At 41.7% G+C, this 19,566-nt stretch overlaps 1 protein-coding gene across 1 annotated transcript in view; it reads left to right on the forward strand.

Annotated features, from left to right (window-relative positions):
- The first annotated feature begins 941 nt into the window (after positions 1–941).
- Positions 942–19,566, forward strand: part of DOCK8 (dedicator of cytokinesis 8) — a 94,951-nt gene continuing 76,326 nt past the window's right edge. The window contains 1 exon segment of the mRNA XM_055699358.1: positions 942–962. The gene's annotated coding sequence lies outside the window, so the exon portion shown is untranslated.

Below are 19,566 nucleotides of genomic sequence, written 5' to 3' on the forward strand. Positions count from 1 at the left end.
TTGTTAGTAGCACAATTTTAGGCCTTCACGGTGTGACAACCTTCCATTCCTTGCCTTACATCACACCGTTTTCCTCTAGACACCGTCCAGCTCACTGGGAATGGAGAGATAAGCTATGACTGCTTTTCGATGGATGAATCCCGATGTTGTTGCCACCAAGGCATGGACTTAATAAAAACAGGACAACCTAAACCCGAATTGCCTCTGCTACCCCAGAATTCATGTGTAGAAACCATGTTTGGCTTCTGTTTCCCTTTCAAATTAAGTCAGAGTTCTGCTTCTCTGCAGAAGCAGTGAAGCCTACACCAAGGCTGAGAGAAAAGTACCAGTCAGGAAACACTTTGTAACACAACTACACACTTAATAAAAATGACCTTTTTAAAAAGTTGAGCTGTAAGTGCAGGTGAAGAGAACAGCAATGGGACCTGCTTTGTGCCAAGCTGGGCTGGTATCTGGTGTTGGTACATGTGAGTTTTCCTTACACACTCAAGTAGTTCAGGGGTATATAGTAGTTCAGAGATATATGCTGGGTGCTTGTGTGTAGTGGCAAACTATTGTCCCAGGTGAAGGGCTGACATCTATTTACTGTCTCCACCTGCCTGAGCAGCTCCATCCATGTGCCGGCGGGGCCGAGGGAAGGACCCTGGCTACCTCCTCTGCGCGGAGGGCACAGGTCTGCCCTGCCCCGAGCAGCCCTGCCCCGGCCTGCCCTGCCCTGCCCGGCGGCCGGGCTTGCTCCGCCGGGGGACGGGCTGGGGCAGCGGCGCCCGGGGGCGGCCTGGGGCCGCTATGGCGCCCAGCCGTGCCCGGCGGCGCCCAGCGGTGCGCGCCGCTTCCTCGCCCGACGCCGGAGACCAGCGTTCGACCCCCGGGCGGGGGTGTCCGATCCCCGCTACGCGGTTTCCAAGCGAAAAAGAATTGGGGGGACGCGCAAAGATTCCCGCAGCTGGGAGCGTTCGCAGGTACAAGGCGCCTTCCCTCCCCCGGCTCTTGCTGCGCCTGCTTAAACGCTTGCCTTCCCTGCCGCTTCCCTCCGGCGTATCCACGGGCGGTCCGGGTGCCCTGTGTCGAACTGGGAGGCGAAACTCCTGCCGCCCCCGGTGCGCGGGCGCGGTGCCGCCGCGGCGGGGGCCCCCGGGAGCCATCGGCGAGCGGCGCAGCGCGCCCGCGGGGCCGGGCCGGGGCCGGGCGCTGCCGGCCGGCGGGGCAGCGGCGGGGGTGCGATGCCAGCGGTGCACAAGGGCAGATCCCTCCCACTCTGGCCGATTTCGGTGAGGAAGGTGAAATGCGGAAGTTGCCGCCCAGAACTGTCAGAGGACCGTCGGGTTTTTAGCTCGGAGCATGTAATTAAGAAAACTAAATAAATGAAATAAATCCGCCCGTCGTGCGTACAGCCGGCGTCGCTCCTCGTCGGCAGCCGGCACCCGCGACTGCTCTCCCGCATGGCGACCTTACCCGCCGCAGACAGGAGGGCGTTCGCCCTGAAAATCAACAGGTAAGGAGCTTTCCTCGTAGCTCGCAGTTACTCCTCGCCAGTGCTACCCCGAGACCCGGCCGAAACAGGCGATAGGGCTGCGGGAGCGGGGCCGCGACGGCACCTTCCCGGGAGACCCCCGAGGTGTGGAGCCATCTGCCCGCTCCAGATAACCGGGCTGGCCCCGCCGCGCCCGCTGCCGGCAGCTCCGGGCGGCCCCCCCGGCCCCCGCCGGCCCTGCCCCGGCCCCGGGGAGGTGCGGCCCCGGGGTGCGCTGCTGCAGGGCAGTGCGCTTGGTGCTCCGGCGGGGCGTACGTGGCGAAGCCGGCTGCGGGTGCGTGTCCTCGGGCAGGCAGGAGACGACCAGCCGCACCCCAGGCGGCGGGGCAAGGCTCGGAGTTCCTCCTCCGCACCGACGGGGAGAGTCACCTGGTGCCTGAACTGGCGCTGCTGGGAAGTGCGGGGTTTATGTTGGGCATCAATATTGCAATGACATACATCCCTGGGATTTTTTTTTTTTCTTTTTGCCCTTTCATCTATGAAAAGAAAAAATCCTCCTGATGACTGAAAATAAGTCTACGCTCCTGCTTCCCCCCCTAAACCAAATAAATGAGAGTTCACCTGTTGGAACACCGTACTCTTGCATCTAAGCTTGCTGCCTGCTAGACTTCGGTGTCTTTTACCAGGAAAGTGCTGACTCTCAGCAGGTCTGGCATAAGAAACAAGACAATTATTTTTGTATCATTAGGTTGAAGGAACACACAGGCCTCCTTTTCAAGAGTCTTGTTATCAGAGACAAAAACTGTGTTTCCAGGGTGTTGATATAAATACAAGGTAACTGAGTTTGCTGACACATAAAAGAAAAACAGCATAATGGTAGTATAAACTGAGGGTAAGTCTCTGTGCCAGAGAGAAAAGTATGCAGAGAAACTCCACCTCCTCAGCAATTTATTAGAACACATGGGGTTTGCAGTTGCAGAGGATAAAATTAGCTCTGCTGTGATGTGCCTTTCCCATGGCAGAATATGCATCGGTGTACCTTTCTGTATCCTTTGGGAATTAATTTTAAATTTATGTTGGAATATTCACAAGGGTGAGACATCACATTGAGAAGCCATCATGATGAGCAGTTCACTACAGGATCCCGGCATGATTCCTGATCATTTGGAGACTTGCTTAAATAAAGAGCATAACTGGCTGATATTTAGAGGGTTTGAGTTATTTTCTTTCTTCCTATTTTTAGAGTCAGCCTTCTGGCAGCTCTTCCCAGCTGTGGTGATGGTCACTGTTCATCTGTATGACTGAAGCCTTACAGAGTAGTGGAATCGTAACAATTAATCAGGCTTCATGTCACAAAGGCTCACAACAGTTATGCTAGTAAGAACTGTAGTGAAATTAAACTATTGGGGTTTTTATTTCTTTCTCTGATTCAACAGTGAAATATTAAGTATTTTTTGTAGCAATTTAAATGTTCAAATATGTTTATTCATTGTGTTCTGAATGTGATTCCAATTTAATAATCTACATGTTTATTTCCCAAGTAAGACTATTCTCTTTGACACAGTATGGTAGAAATCACATATTTGCTAGCAGAACATCATGTTTCCCTTTCTTCAAAAAGAACAGGTAATTGGTAATTTTTACATGACTCAAGTGCAGTTTGTTCTACTGGCAGTAGAGTGATATATCTTCACAAGAAATGTTTTTAATGTGGTGGTTTGGGGTTTTTTTTAAGGAACTTTCAAAATAAGAGGAATAATATGTTATTGTGTTAGCTTTCTTGCCTGTACAGAAAAGGCTAATTTACAGCTATCAAATTTTGTTCCTCTTTCTTCAGAGTTCCTGAGTTTACTTCCTCAAAATGCAACTCTTAGTGAAAGTTGGATGTTACTGGCAAGGCATCATTTACAACAATTATTACATTGCCTGTATAATTACTCTCCATTTACTACAGATTTGCATGCAAGCTCTTCCCTGTCTCTTCCTTGTGCCAGTGACTTGACTAATTGATATTCTGTTTTTATGAGGACCAGCAGAATTTTAGGCTCTGTATTAGTTCCTCAGTACAATGTGTGCCCTTGTAGCTGAGAAGCCCAGTGGGATCCTGGGGTTCATGAGGAAGACCATGGCCAGCAGGTCAAGGGAGGTTATCCTTGCCCTCTACTCTGCCATGGTGGGGCTATGTGTGGAGAGCTGTGTCGGGCTCTGGGCTCCCCAGTTCATGAGAGACAGGGAACTACTGCAGAGGGTGCAGTGGAGGGCTACAAAGATGATACGGGGACTGGAGCATCCCCCTTATGAGGAAAGGCGGAGAGAGCTGGGGCTTTTTGGCCTGGAGCAGAGAAGACTGAGAGGGGACCTTATCAATGTCTACAAATGTCTTAAAGGCAAGTGTTAAGAGGATGGGGCCAGATTCTTTTCAGTGGTGCCAAGTGACAGGACAAGGGGCAAGAGGCACAAGCTGAAACAGAAAAAGTTCTTTCTGAATACGAGGAATAACTTTTTTACTTTGAGGGTGACACAGCACTGGAATAGGCTGCCCAGAGAGGTTATGGAGTCTCCTTTTCTGGAGACATTCAAAACCCACCTGGACATGATCCTGTGCAACCTGCTGTAGGTGAACCTGCTTTAGCAGGCGGTTGGACTAGGTGGTCTCCAAAGGCCCCTTTCAAAACTGACCGTTCTGTGATTCTGTGACATTAGCCACCTCCCTGCTAGTTACATAAAGTGTACTCTGATGTGTTCAGTGAAGCATGATGAATACCTGACCACCTTATGATCTATGCTAAACACTGTTCTGTAAAATTCAGCAATGATATGATCTGAAATCTTGTTAGTAGCCTCATCAACAACACTAGTTAGTGTGAGTTATCACTGATGAATACTGGAGCTGCAGATGCTTCAGGAACAGCTGTTACATTACAAGCATCACATTCATTTACAACAAGGTCAAACTTTAAAATCAGGCCTTCAGATGCCTTCAAACTTGTAAGTTGCATATGCAACCTGCCCACATAGCCATGTCTTCCTGTCACTTTATTCTTCCTTCCACCCATCTGGTCTCTGTTGCCCCAACCGGTTGCTTCCTGCCTTTTTTTATCTTGCAAAGACTTGCATGCACGTATATTTTTAATGCTTGTATGTGAGTAGTTCCTTCTGTTTTAATGGGTAACTTTTACATATAATGATGTTCATCTCGTAAGTAGAAGTGAAGGAGTAAGTCTCTAGTGTCCCTCATGTTAGACAGCATTCCTACTACTTACCTGTGTATTACCCAGAGCTAAGTTGATGAAAACTGAGAAGAACCTCAGAAAACATCCTCTTCAAATAACATTTTTTCTATTACATGAGAAATTAAATTCCAGTCCAACTTGATATGTTCTTCAACATGCAGCTTAAAGTATCACTCAAAAGTAAGTTGTGACTGTCTTTCTAAATAGCCTTCTGCATCAGGCAAAGGAAGGGGAAGAACCACTCATTAATGTGCAATAGTAAGAGACCTTTGTGGTGCTCTCAGAGGGTATTAGGTGTCTGTGGTCGTTTGAAGCAAGCATGGGACATGAAAAAGCAGATCATCCTTATTAAGTCCAAGATAATAATTAAAAGTTATCTCGATGGCATCCTGTAAATGTGTCTCCTTTCCAATTACAGTATTTGTATTCAGAAACCAAGAAAGTTGAAAAATAATTTTGTGAACTGCTGAGAAAAAACAACTAATCTTTGCTAAAACCATGGGTTCTAATATACCAGCTGAGCACTGTACATTTGAGAGACCACAAAAACTGAATTTTAGTAAGTTTGCCTTAGCAGTGTCTTACGATAATCACAGCATTCACAGAAGAGTTTTTCTATTTTTATTACTTTTATTTAGCTAGTGCAGTTTGCTATTTCATCTTTCACATAGACCTTGCAGTAATAGTTGTTTTTTTTGACTTCAAGTGAGGAAAACAGTGCTTTAGGCACCTGCCTGGGGCCCTTGCCAGCAATGCTATAGATTCAAAACATTTCAATACATAAATTACAAAACATAAAACTATCAAGAGCAGCAATACAGCTCCCTAATGGAGCACAACTTTCAGTCATGTGCTTCATGCAATTAAAACCCCTCCCAATAGACATACTCCTCAATTGTCTTTACAGACAGCTAATGTCTGCATTTTGCAGGTGTTATAAAACACATTTTTAGCATTTAATTCTATCATTTCATTTCCCTCTCCCTGGAAATGTCCACTTGCCAAACAAAATTTTCTTTTCCTGTTCTGGTTTTAAGAAGTGTACTTGAGGTTTACATGTATAGAGTTATATTAAAAAAAACCAAAACCCATACTATCAATATTAACACTGAAGCTTTCAAATTTTAAAAAGCCTACAATAAAAGTCAACCCCCTACGTAATTCTCAAATTGTATTTTACATTAGTAAATTTATACACTAAATTCTACTTTACATTAATGATGACATTTACATTATTTCTACCTGAAATGAAAATGTCAGTGTAAATCTTGTATTGTACAAAGTCTTGGTTCTGAGTTCACAAGAAACTTCCCTCAATGGCAACAAAGGCTGTGGCAGGGAAGTCAGGTACAGTGCAAAATGGTTTCAGTGGCAGAGCAGGCCATTTCCTATGTACACTGATATAGCAGATATCTGTTCAATGTAACCCCTTTATGGGGCTGAGGCCAGCATCTATTGATTGAATTTCAATAAACCCCCTAGTATATGGATATAATGAATTGCTAATTACTTAAAAGCATTGTCCAGACTCCATTGTCTAGGCCAAGCTATTTCTTCTAATCAATTTTTATTTTTAAACTTTAAATATATTAAATAAGCTGCAGGGAGAACTTCAGTCCTTTGTATGTACAATAGGTTGATGTACTAAGTATAAAGATCTAGTGCATTTTAAAAAAATGTGGTAAATTCTCATAGTCGATTTCTTACATAAAGTAATACACTACAAAAACCTTAATAAAATTACCAGTCTGCTAATAGCAAAGGCATTTTCCATGTGTTTGCTGCATACCTAGAACACAATACTTACAAAGTTTTAAAAGCTGCTTGTAGATAGATCCTTCTTATCAAGTATGACCATTGAGCCATAGCCTTATTATATGTAATGTCAGGACAGTGGTAGTATTAAAAATCCTGGGTTGGTTTTTACTGAGTCAACCTAATTCAAAAACAAGAGTCATAAAGGACAGCACACTCGATGAAGCAGTGGAATCCTGCTTTAATGAGTTGCACCTTGGGAACTGAAGTGAGGATAACAAGTTAATACCTTTGCAGATATATATTCAAGACAATTTTTTCAAACAATCAAATAATAACACATTTGATTTAATCTAAAACCCATACCTTAAATATACAGTGCACTATGGCTTTTAAGAGAGGTTAAAAAATTCCAATTTGTAATGCTATGGGAAAAGGCTACTTCTTACATACCACATGTGTGAAAAAGTCATGGTTTTGTATTTCATACAGAGGATATTAAACACTAATAACAGAGTAAAGATAAAAAAAGTAGGATATCTATAAGATTTGTATGTTACGTATAACAATCTGTTAGTAATGGTTTATGGCCAGTTTTCTTAAGACTTCCATAAAAATAAATGAGAAGCTGATTTTTAAAATCCTCTGGGGGCAATTACTTGGAGTTGCATATGCAGGGAGTATAAAGATCAGATTTGCTTCTTAGAACTGTAGAAAGGTTTGAGTTGGAAGGGATCTTCAAAGATCTCGTAGTGCAACCCCCCCCTATCACAGGCAGGGACATCTTTCACTAGATCAGGTTGCTCAGAGCCCAGTCCAACTTGACCTTGAACGTTTCTGGTGATGGGGCATCTACAAGTTTTTTTGGCAACTGGTCCAGTGTTTCACCAACCTCACCATAAAAAATTTCTTCCTTTTATCTAGTCTGAGTCTACCCTCTTTTAGTTTAAAACCATTACCCTTTGTCCTATCACTACAGACCCTGCTAAAAACTCTCCCTCCATCTTTCTTATAATGGCCCTTTTAAGTATTGAAAGGCCACAAGAAGTCTCCCCAGAGCCTTCTCTTTTCCAACCTGAACAACCCCACCTCTCACAGCTTTTCTTCACAGAAGAGTTGTTCCATCCTTCTGATCATTTTTGTGGCCCTCCTCTGGACCTGCTCTAACAGGTCCACATCTTTCTTGTACTGGAGGCCCCAGAGCTGGATGCTGTACTCCAGGTGGACTCTCAGGAGGGCAGAGTAGAGGGAGGAGAACCACTTCCATTGACCTGCTGGCCACACTTCTTTCTATGCAGCCCAGGATACAATGCAAGTGTACATTGCTGGCTCATGTCCAATTTTTCATCCACCAATATCCCTAAGTCCTTCCCTGGTGGGCTGCTCTCCACCTGTTCATGCTCCAGTCTGTACTGATCTTGGGAGTTGCCCTGACCCAGGTGCAGGACCTTGCACTTCGCCTTGTTGAACTTCAGGAGGTTCACATAGGTCCACCCATCAAGCCTGTCAAGAGTCCCTCTGGATGGCATCGCTTCCCTCAAGTGAATCAACTACAGCACTCAGCTTGACGCAAACTAGCTGAGGGTGCACCAAGTCCCACTATCTATGTCATTAATAAATACATTAAATAGTACCCGTCCCTGTATTTACCCTTGAGTAACACCACTTGTTACTAGTTTCCATTTGCATATTGAACCATTCACCGCAACTCCTTAGATACGGCAATCCAGCTAGTTCCTTATCCAACAGTCTGTCCATCAAATCCATGTCTCTCCAAGTTAGAGGTAAGAGAGTAGTGGGGAACCGTACAGAAGTCCAGTTACTTGGCATCAGTTGCTCTTCCCTTGTGCACTGATGCAGTCACTCCATTGTAGAAGGCCACTAGATCTGTCAGGCATGATTTGCCCTAGGTGAAGCCATGTTGGCTATCTTTAATCACCTCCCTGTATTCCATATGCTTCAACATATCTTCTAGGAGAATTCTGTTCCATGATCTTACCAGACACTGAGGTAAGGCTAACTAGTCTTGTTTCTGCCTACTGGTTTTGTTTGAAAACCTTTTAATTTGGCTATAGGAAATACTGGGGCATTTCATTAACTTTCATATTCTATTTTTTTCCCAGTTTTTCAGTGGAGTTCAACATGTTTTTTCCCAGTTGCCAAAGCATGTATCTCCTGTTTCTGGTTTACAGGGATAGATTATAAACTGACCGAAGTATCTGCTCATTTATTTCACAGAATCACAGAATGGCTGAGGTCAACTTGTCCATCTTGACTCTGGAGGTCAGTTTGTCCAACCCCTCTGCTCAAGCAGGGCCACCTAGAGCTGGCTGTCCAGGACCATGTCCAGATGGCTTTTGACAGCCTCCATGGAGGCAGACTTTACAGCCCCTCTAGGACACTTGTGCCGGGGCTAAGTCACCCTCAGTAAAAAAGTGTTTAGGTGGAACCTCCAGTGTTTCAGGTTGTTCCCCTTGCCTCTGGTCCTGTCACTGTGCACGACTGAAAAGAGTAGCTCTGTTTTCTTTATGCTCTCCCTTCAGATATTTATATGCATTGATAAGATCCACCCCGAGTCTTCCCTTCCCTGGGCTGAACAGTCCCAGCTCTCTCTACCTTTCCTCACAGGATTCTCCAGCCCTTTCCTCACCTTTGTGGCCCTTGGCTTGTCTCTCTGCAATATGTCCATGTCTCTCTTGTACTGGGGAGCCCAGGCCTGGACACAAAACCCAGGCCATGTGTCACTAGCACTGAAAAGAGCAGAAGGATCATCTCCTTCAACCTGCTGGCAATACTCTGCCTAGTGCACCCCAGGATGACATTAGCCTTCTTTGCCACCAGGTCACATTGCTGGCTTATGTCCAACTTGGCTGAAATCATGGTCTCCTAGGACTAATATGTTTATGGTCCTTTAGGACCTCTGGGTCCTTCCCTGCAAAGCTGCTGTCCAGCTGGGTGGCCCCCAGCATATATTGGTGCATGGGGCTGTTCCAGGTGTGGGACTTTGCAGTTCCTCTTGTTGAACTTCGTGAGGTTCCTGCCAGCCCATTTGTCCAGCCTGTTGAGGTCCCTCTTGAAGGGCAGTGTGACTCTCTGGTTCATCAGTTAGTCCTCTGAGTTCTGTGTCATCAGCAAACTTGCCCAATCACCCAGATCACTAATGGAGATGTTATACAAGATTGGACCCAGTATTGACACTGGGGGTGTACTGCTAGTTAATGGCCTCCAACTAGACTTCATGCCACTGATCACCACCCTCTGGGCCTGGCTTTCAGTCCCACTTGTCTGCTCATGCAGCTCGTACTTCACCAGCTTTAGACGTACATTTCCTTTAGACATAGGAAGAACCCAATCTCCTAAGTGTTACTTCTTTCAGAAAAGTCACTTCTGTCTTCGTGACAGTGCAAGTTGATTTCTCCTAGATTTTTATGGCATCATTGTCAAGGTGTCTTCTGGATTTGTATTCAGCATAAGGAATAGATTGTACGTGGCTCTAGAACAGGTGCAGAGGAGGGAGAGAAGACTGGGAGCTCTCCTCCTTCATGCACTACTCATAAAGGTCAGTCCCCACTGCAGCTTCCACATGTGGATGCTTTACCTCCCATCCACCACTGTTTGGACTCAAGGCAATCTGAGTGAGCAGAAAGATAAGGAGGAGTTGAGAGCATGGTTTCAGCCCTGTTGTATGAGTGCTCACTGCGTGCGGACAACTAAACAGCCATTAAATGCCTCAGATGGCTGTTTCCTTAGGTGTATTAACCTGTCTGTCTTCTTTTGGGACATTTTTACAGGTACTCCTCCACTCCAAGGGAGAGATGTAACCTGCAGGAATAATTCCCTCTTAAATCTACCACAGTCAAGAATATTGAAGCAGGCTAGGGATGGATCCCATCTATTGTAAATAGCTCTAAAGATAATAAAAGGAACTTCCTAATGACTGTGAGGTCATCTTTTTATCAGCCCTAGACATAATTCATTGGCCTTTGCTAGGATGTTTCCAGTGAGCAGTCCAATGAGACTAAATCTATGTTAGTGCAGTGCTTCTAAAAATGTTTTACAACCACACTTGAGCAAATGACAGATTTAAGCAGTATACAGTTTGGCTGGTCAGTATGTATAATTCAGGCCAATATCATAACAGCTGATTTGTATCTCACATTCTGGCACTGATGATTGTTACATTCAAGCTTAGCTGTATGTAAGCCTGCCTGCATCCACACAGCCTGTTGTATGATACCTGAGAGTAATTTGTGTTGTAGACCACATGAGCTAGAACATAGTTGGAGGCCGTAAGAGAGACAACTGCATGAAAGGAAGAACACTGCTATATTTGTTATGAACTAGGCTTTGATTGCAAGCTGTTTTATGTTTTACACAAGCACAAGATTAATAAGAAGAAAACCAAACAATGTGCAAAGTCATGTTTGTCTGTGCAGAACTGTGTGTCATCAAGATATTTCTATTCTGATGGGAATTGTGTGAACATTGCTTTGTCATCTAGCACAGGTAGATTTTAAATCAGTTACAGGACTAAGTTGAGAAAGAAAGCAGTATCATATATCAAGATCTGCCATAGGTTATTAAATCACAGTGTTAATATAGATTCCTGTATGTGCTCATTTTTCAAAGATAGGATTGTTCAGGATGCTCTTACTAGATGTGACATCATCTTGTGCACCACAAAGACTAAATGCACAGACCTTTCCTCTGGTACACTGTGCAAAAATTCACATTTCCTGCCTAAAATACATCTAACTTTCAGGAAGTAGAAATGAAGGAGTAAGAAAATGCTCTCAACTACTTTTCAGAGGATACTAATGCCTTTGGTTATTCACAGTGATTTACTTTTGGTTTGTATTGTTTACCCCAAACATTATGATTACCTTTTCTGGGGTGATCTGCCTTCTGTACAGCCATGGTGATAGTAGTCATTTAAGTAGGGGGTTGATGACAAACACAGGCCCATCCAGCCAAATCTCTGTGAAAAATTGTAAGTGCAGCAATGATAGGCTCCGTAACACAAATGTACTCTTCATCAGCAAGTAGGCAGCTGTAGAAGCAAGGCCTTTAGGGAACAGCTGGTCATGGAAGCAGAATACTGTTGTTACTGTTGAGACAGATTTATTAACAGCTGTTGTTAGCAGGAAGCTAATCTTTTCATTTGACTGCATACTCAAATTGTCTTTAAAATATAATCATCTATTTTCTATTGCAGTTGTAATTACTTAAATGAAGACTGATACTATGCAGTACTTACATATAGTGTCATCACTGGAATCAAATGTAATAACCCTTGCTACGTGATTAAAGTTTTTGCTTTGACTCTGGAAGATGGCTGGTGAGCAGGAAATGGACTTTAGGTTCTGAGCAGAAAAGCTGCATTTTAAAATCCTGTTTTAAGATCTTACGTCCCTCCTAGACTTCAGACATCTATATGCATTGTGAAATCTAGGCTGCAGTTTATGATGAGGTTCTTTTTTTGTAGTACAGGAAATCCTCAGCTTACCCAAGAAAAATATAGTTGCAGATGAGAAACATCTTTATGTCCACCAGGTCCTGCGAACATTCCTTATTTATCTTTCCAAACAGTTTTTCATTTTTAGACATAAAGTGAAAACCAGCAGGAAAGAAATACTTAATACTGTATTTTATACCATCTACCACTCTTAGGTTTTGTGGTCATTAAAAATTACAGTCCATGAGCATAGTTCAACGTAGTTGTCCTTTTTTCTATTCTGACTTATTTCTTTAAATTTGATTTGAAAAGCACACCAGACTAGCACACCAGACTATACTGTTGTCTGTAAGAAAAAGGATAACCTGTGTAAAGTGCTTACTTGATAACGTGCTCACACTACATGCTTGCTATCATGAATGCAGTTACAGAAGAATAGGCCCAGGCCTAGATCAGGTTTTTGGGCCAAGTTCATATAAAAAGTCCACGATATTTTCCCTCACAACCTTTGCAGAATGATGAATCACAGTTTCCTGAGCCTCAGTAATAATGACCTGGAGACTTTTTTAAAGTGGTCAGCACACCTGGACTTTAGTATTTTTCCCTAAAGTTAAGCAAACTGGATTAGGTAAGAGTACATTTTATTTCAGTTGTCATGTGATCCAAGCTTTACAATCACTATAATAACAAAACCTCATGTTCAGAAGATTGCTATAGCAAAATTTATCCTTTCCCCAAGCCTGACATTTTCCAGATGAATTGCAAAGTGAAATTAAGTTTGTAACTTACAATATAAAATGTTTTGCATCATCAAATGTGTTTGTAAGGGTGTGTAATATAATTTTTATAGAATTTGTACCTGTAATGCTAGCCAGCAGATACAAAAATATATTCTTTTTAATGATGTAGTTGTTACCATATGCCAAATTCTGTGGACGTTCTAATGTTTAAAAACTGTGAGTGGAAGATCCAGCTTTCAAGTGTATCTTAGTTACTGCTCTGGCTCCCACTGAATTTGAACCAAAATTCCGTGTTCTAAAAATGACAGTACCTCATGTATTTGAAATTTGGCCAATTTTTTTCAGATATATTGCCCTAATAAAAGATCCTACTTTTTCTAGTTAAACTTACAGCTCTAAAGAAAAAATATTCTAAGTAACTGGAAAAAACCCAGCTCATGTTTTTTTTCTGTCACAGAAAGGTCACACTGAAGCTCCACAGATCTGTGTTCTTAGGAAATGAGGGGACAAAATATTAACATAAACTATTTTTCTGGTTCTATGCTATTTGCATCTGGCTTTTGAAGTGCTCACAGTAGTAAAGACCCACCTGTGAATATATTGTGAATTTCTTTGAAGTTGTCAGTCATGAAAGACATGAAATATGCTTTTTTTTTTCTTGGAGATAAAAATAACAACCATGACCTTGATAAATATAAAAACAACCCTGTAGGAGCAGAAAAAAAAAAAGTTCCTTAGAATAATATTTACATGGTGTTTATTGTTATTATTAATGTCTGACTTTTTCCACCACTTACTATTAATGATTGTTTATTAGGAAGAAAGTGAAAATAAAGCACATAAACCATGAAACTTGGTATGGGTTTTACAAAATCATCAGCATTACATTAACATTTTCTAGGTGGAGTCCTTGTGAAGCTCAGATAATACATGTAAGCTGGAAGATAAATCATTGCATTTACTTCATAATCACCCTGTTGTGAATTGGTGCAGCTAAACCAAATATCTAAAAGCACAAACCACTATTATACTATTACATTTCAAGTCACAGAATAAAAGGAAGGTGGCATGTGTGATCACTAATGCTTTTGAAATTGCCCTTGTTATTGTAGGGGATCTAAGATTTTGGAAAACCTGTAAACAGTTTAGTAAGGAACAAACTGGGGAAAAAAACACCAAAACAAACCACCAAACAGGTAGGGCCTAACTACAGAGCTTTGCCCTGGAATATAGATCTGTAGTCTTCTAGAGACTTCTGGGGCACATTTGTTAGAAAGCTTTTCTTCAGCCATCTCAGTTGAAATGAACATTTAATGTGGCACCAATGTGAGCTTTAGTACTTCATGCAGAGAATGCTCCAAGCCAACCATGGAAAATTATCCTTAGATAAAATGAGGTTAATCCCTTCAATATGAAAGATACATGTGGCTGTATGCTGATCAATTGTAAGCTAATGGAGACAAAAGAATTTTTGTTGTTTTCATGCAAATTTATCTTCTTTAGCATCATGTGAAATACTCATTGGAAACTTTGTATTGCATATACATGTCATGATCAGTTTCAGTCTATAATAGGATGACAGGCAAGAATCATACACACTCTGCTTCCCAGGAGGTACCGTTAACTATCATATGAAACATTACACCTAAAGCCACCTTCATTGCACAAGCCAACCAGTCAACAATGCACGCACGATGTCTTCTCAAATGTTATATCATAGCTTTTCCATATTATCCATAGAACACAGTAATTTAAAAGTGCATAAAAGCATGGTTCATCAGGACCAGATCCTAAGTCTTCAGTTTCTTTGAATGGCATGAAAGTATGGTTGTTTTGTGTCCTCCACTGCCAGGCTTAGAAAATGAATTTTTATGTGTGCTTATGTCTCTTCCTGAGGAAGAAACAGCAAAACTGAGTGGCAGTGAAAAATCTTCACTGAATGAATGGCATACATGACTTGGAACAGAAGTAAAAATTGACCTCTTTCCCAGTTTGCTTTGTAACAAGCTGCCAGCATAATGAAGGTGACAATTTCCTCTCCTAGATTTCATTCTTAGTTCCTGTACCATCTCCTTTAAGAACATTGTGGTTAAATTTCAACCTTCTTGAATAGGTTCTTTATTGCCTTAGCTGATACAGAGTCTTAATGTGGTAGATCCCAAAGCAGGGGTGTGCCAGAGGGCAGATAGTCTCCTGAGCCATCAAGGAAATAGCAGCTAGTTCCTATCGACCACTGCTCTAAACAGTGACTAACAAAGCAGAGCTCTGATGCTTTAAGGAGTAATTAGAAACTTAGAAGAACTGGCAGTTCCACTGGCAGTAAGCAAAGGACTTCTAAGCAAGATTCTTGTATTTGCTAGTTAAAGATCTGGACTGTTGTCCAAAACTTTGTGTTTGCGTATGGCAGTGAAGGAGAGAGGAAGGTACCTATTAACTGTTTTCTCTCCCAGAGTTTTTTGTTGCTTGTTTTTAGTTGTCACTAGAGAAATTCCATGTTAGGCTCTGAAAAAAGACCAAAAGCTAGTTGAGAATTTTCTATGTCAGCATCAGATGAAAGGGATTACTCCTCAGGGTAGCCAAGACTAAATTTTTTACCTGTTAAGCAAAAGTTTTCACTATTTTACTTTATGATTCCACCATCAGTATACATTTAAATGTGAATGTTTCTCTGTCTTTGGGGATAGTTCTCATGGTCTCTTATTTCATTTTTTTCATCTTTCCTTGCTGTCTAATTGTGTATGCAACTCTTGCAAAAGACAACACACTGTTCCTCAGAGTCTGCTGGAAGGGATTGTAAAGGTGTGAAGGATTACTATTCCTACCTCCTTCTAGTAGGTGACTTCTAATAGTAAGTAACTTTGGATAACTTGATCCAGTAGGTGTGAAGCATACTTCAGTTTTTTTCTTTTAAACTACATATTTCAAAGAACTATATTGTTGAGCAGAATTTGCAGTGAAACTACAGAACCATCTTTTTGTGCGATGAGTGTTCATATAATTTTAATTATAGAGCCCAGCAGTGTTCAGCAACGGATCTAAAACATGTTAGAAAAAAATAAATGGCTGTTTTCCCTTCCTTTCCTGATACCTCATCTAGGGCCAACCAACAACCCAAATCTCCAAGATCCCAATCCTGCAGTGAGCAATGCCCTGAGAAATGTCTCAGAATTTGACCTACAAGTCAAATTTAAGACCCTCCATGTGTAGTCTGTTACTTCAGTTACACTGTTGTTTTAATATATAATGCAGACTGTACACTTAGCATTGGAGAGTATTTGTGAAATACAGACGATGTCTCAACTGCTTGTTAGCAATTCTGATTATCTGGAGGATTGCATCTACCAGTGGGACTGGCACTGGTGAAATTCTGATAAAGCAGCACCAGTTTTTTGTGGGCTTGTTGGGGTTTTTTTGGCTACCCTCCAGTCCCATCTGGGTGGATCAGGAAGTCCAATGAGTTCCAGGTTTTTCAAGATTTACGCCAGAGGAGTACAGCAGCATCGTTCAGGTAGGGCCAAGGCAACACAGAATGGAACAATGAATTCCAATTGATGTTATTTCGCTCCAGCACCATGGAGCAGCCAAGAAGGTAAGAAGTCCAGAAGAGCCTTAGGCTGCCACCATCTCCCATCTTTCCACAGGTTTACACTGTCTTGCGATGTACCATATGAATCCTGACTAACTGTGAATTCAGCAATGACTTGTGGGAAAAAAAACTTCCCCAAATCTGTGCCTTCTTCTTTTCAGCTAGTGTTGTGGAAAAAAACTCCCACCAAATCTACACCTTTTTCTTTTCAGCTAGTGCTTCTTCTTTATCCTAAACAAAGGAACAGGTACCAACATGAGAGGTCTGAAAGGCTTGCAGTTGCCCAGATGCTGTTCTCCAGGTAGTTCAGAGACATGATCTACATCACCAGTGTGCTCGTGTCACTGTGGCATCACCAGATGGCCACTTCCAGTGTCCTGCTGCCATTGCAGTGGGAACGTATTTCCTAATAGCTTATTAAATCTTTCTGGCCTCAGTTTAAGCAATTACTTCTTCTTCCCTATATGGACATGAATTGCTCACTGTTTTCTTTAGAGATTGCTATTTTTTACATAGTCAGGGACAACTGCTGTCTCCTCTCAGTCATCTCTTTTGTAACACATCTATTTTTTTCAGTCTTCATGGCTCATCCTTTCCAAAATTTCTAGCATTCTGACTTCTTTCTTTTGAAGACTTATAAATTTGATTGCATCTTACTCTGTGATGTTCTAAATGTGTACATCAGCCTAAGCACTGCCTCATGGCTTAAATAAACAGAAAAAACCTTACCTTTTTGCTCACTTACTATACTTTGTTAGTAAGTGTCCCAGTATACTCTCTCAGAGCTTCTTCTGTGGCGTGGCTATTTCTTTAGACAGTTCTTTTCCCATTTTGTATCTCTGCATTTAATTATTATTTCTTCCTGACTTTAGGGGTTTACGTTTAATTTTATTGAATCTAACTGTGCTGATTTCAGACTGTTTCTAAAATACGAGATCACTTTGAGTCTTGCCTTTCACAGCACTCACAACTGCTTCCAGCCTAATGTGACCCACAAATTGTATTACTATGTTAGCTGTGACATCATGAGTGTTGTAAAATAAAATATGGACTGGAAATAAACTGAGGAAAGATTAATTTGCTTCTCACAGTAGTACCTTGTTCAAAAACTCTTCACAATCTTCTTCCAAACTATTGATGACTACACCTTGAATATGTTCTTTAACTAGTATTAGAATAAGCTGTGATGATTCCATCTAGCTACTATCTCTTTACTTTGCTTATGGGAATATCATGAGGGACACCACCAAGAGCCTTACTGAAGCCAGTTAAACTGCCATAGAAAAATATTAGATTGGTTTTACATTACTTCCCTTTGATAAATTCATATTGGCTGTTCATCATTACCTAATAATTGCCAATAATATACCAATAATTGCCAAACTTTTTGGACCATAGCTTACTACAATACACAGTTTCTAGTTGCCCGCCATATGCTCCATCATCATGCTATTAATAAACACGCATTACTAAGGTGATGACATTTTAGTGTTAAGTATGATTTCATGTCCCCTTGCATCAAGTGGAGACCACAGTTTGGGACCTGATGTTCCAGCTACTTGTAAACTGATTGTCCAGTAAGTTGCTCTACTACCTTTTTGAGTGTCAGAGACCAGCTGACTGATCCATGATTATTTGAGTCCTCCTTTCTGGAGGTTTCTGAGCCTTTTTTGCTCGGAATTTTCAGTTACTGCTTTGCATTTAGCCTTAATCACTTGCCATGTTTCCTTATTGTTTTTTAGGATATAGCTAGACTGTCCTTGCTGCTAAGGGTGACTGTAAGTCTCTTCTGGGAATCAGACAGGGCTGCTGTACAGGCAGGTAGGGTAAAAGCGTGGCCATAGCATAGAGGAACTGCAACCTCCATAAAACCAGGGACACCACATGTGCTAGGTTAATGTGGACTATCATTTTCCTGCAGGTACCCAGACAGTGTCTGAGGTAGCTGTTTGGTGAGGTGTCTCACAGACCACAGCCATTCTGGCATTATTGATGAGCCACCTAGAAGGACCTCTGTTTCCTCCTTGGTTCTCAGGTTTTCAAAACTTTCTGTGCTGATCTCTGACTGTAGCGCCCACCTTTTCTCCATGTTGGTTTAGCTGATTCATGCTTTTGGTTTAGTGTCTTGTAGCAGTTGTGTCTTTCCTTCACCTGTCCCTAGTCAATCCTGCCAATCATTTCTGAGTTGGTTCAAAGCAACTTTGCTGTCTTCTGTTATTTTACTGTATTTCTTCTCCCTTTCTTCCTTCAGTGATAGAAAAACATGAATTCAATCAATTGAACTATCCTTAAACTATTTGAAATTCACCTTTATTGATTACAGGATTCTTCTTCCATAGGACTAATTTATTTTGCAGGTTCAGTCTTTAAATATTGAGGAGACTCTGGAACTAATGTCGGTGCTTGAGTAATGTATTTCCTCTCAGTTAGCTGGGCTTGCACAGGTTTTTACCAGACAGCAAAGTTGGCCCTTCATCCACATGCATGCTTCCTCTTTTGTAGATGAAAATTCATACCATTTCCTCTTTGAAGAGTCTGATGATCCCATGTCTGGTGTAATTGAGAGATGTGTTATATCACTGTTTACAGCAGCATTTTCTGCAATACACTGTAACTTTTTTTTATGTACATTTTTTTTAATGTATGTAAGCTTTTTACATACATTAAACCAACATCTGCTGCTACATCTATTATCTAGACCAGCAGCAAGATACTTCTGCACAGGGTAGAAACCAACTGTTTAAAGGAAAAAAAAAAAATTGAATAATCTGAGTTTTGTGTTATACTTTGCCACACACATTCATGATCAGTGATTTGCAGTGGGAAGATGAGTAACAATAACCTTGATATGTAAGCAGCTTTTCTTTTTAAAATAAGGCAACAATGACCTAAGGAACACACAGACTTCCTCACTTCCCCTACGTGGCACCTTGCTTATTGAATAAACTTTAAAAAAATCCCATTCCATCCTGCCTGATTTTTGGAATACCACTGACAAGTAGGGATTTCTCTTCCAAATGGCTCTCTATAACTCTGGCTTTGCTCTGTCTGCAAGTGGTGCTGCCTGCATGTCCCTCTCACACCTGGTGTGGGCTTTTGACCTATAAGCAACTACTCTTATTTATGCATATTTTATTTTAGAACTCAGGCTTAATACCTATAATACCTTTAATACATTCTGTGAGATGCTTGTCTCTTAACATGAGCAGAATTGCACTGATAAGAGTTTAGGTTTTCGTCATGCTTGTTAAGAAAAGCAGTGGTAAGAGATTAGGTGATACAGAATTGGTATAGCAGTCATAGAAAGCAAGAGGCCACAGAAA

This window comes from Falco cherrug, chromosome Z (genome assembly GCF_023634085.1).
Source record: "Falco cherrug isolate bFalChe1 chromosome Z, bFalChe1.pri, whole genome shotgun sequence".
Taxonomy (NCBI): domain Eukaryota; kingdom Metazoa; phylum Chordata; class Aves; order Falconiformes; family Falconidae; genus Falco; species Falco cherrug.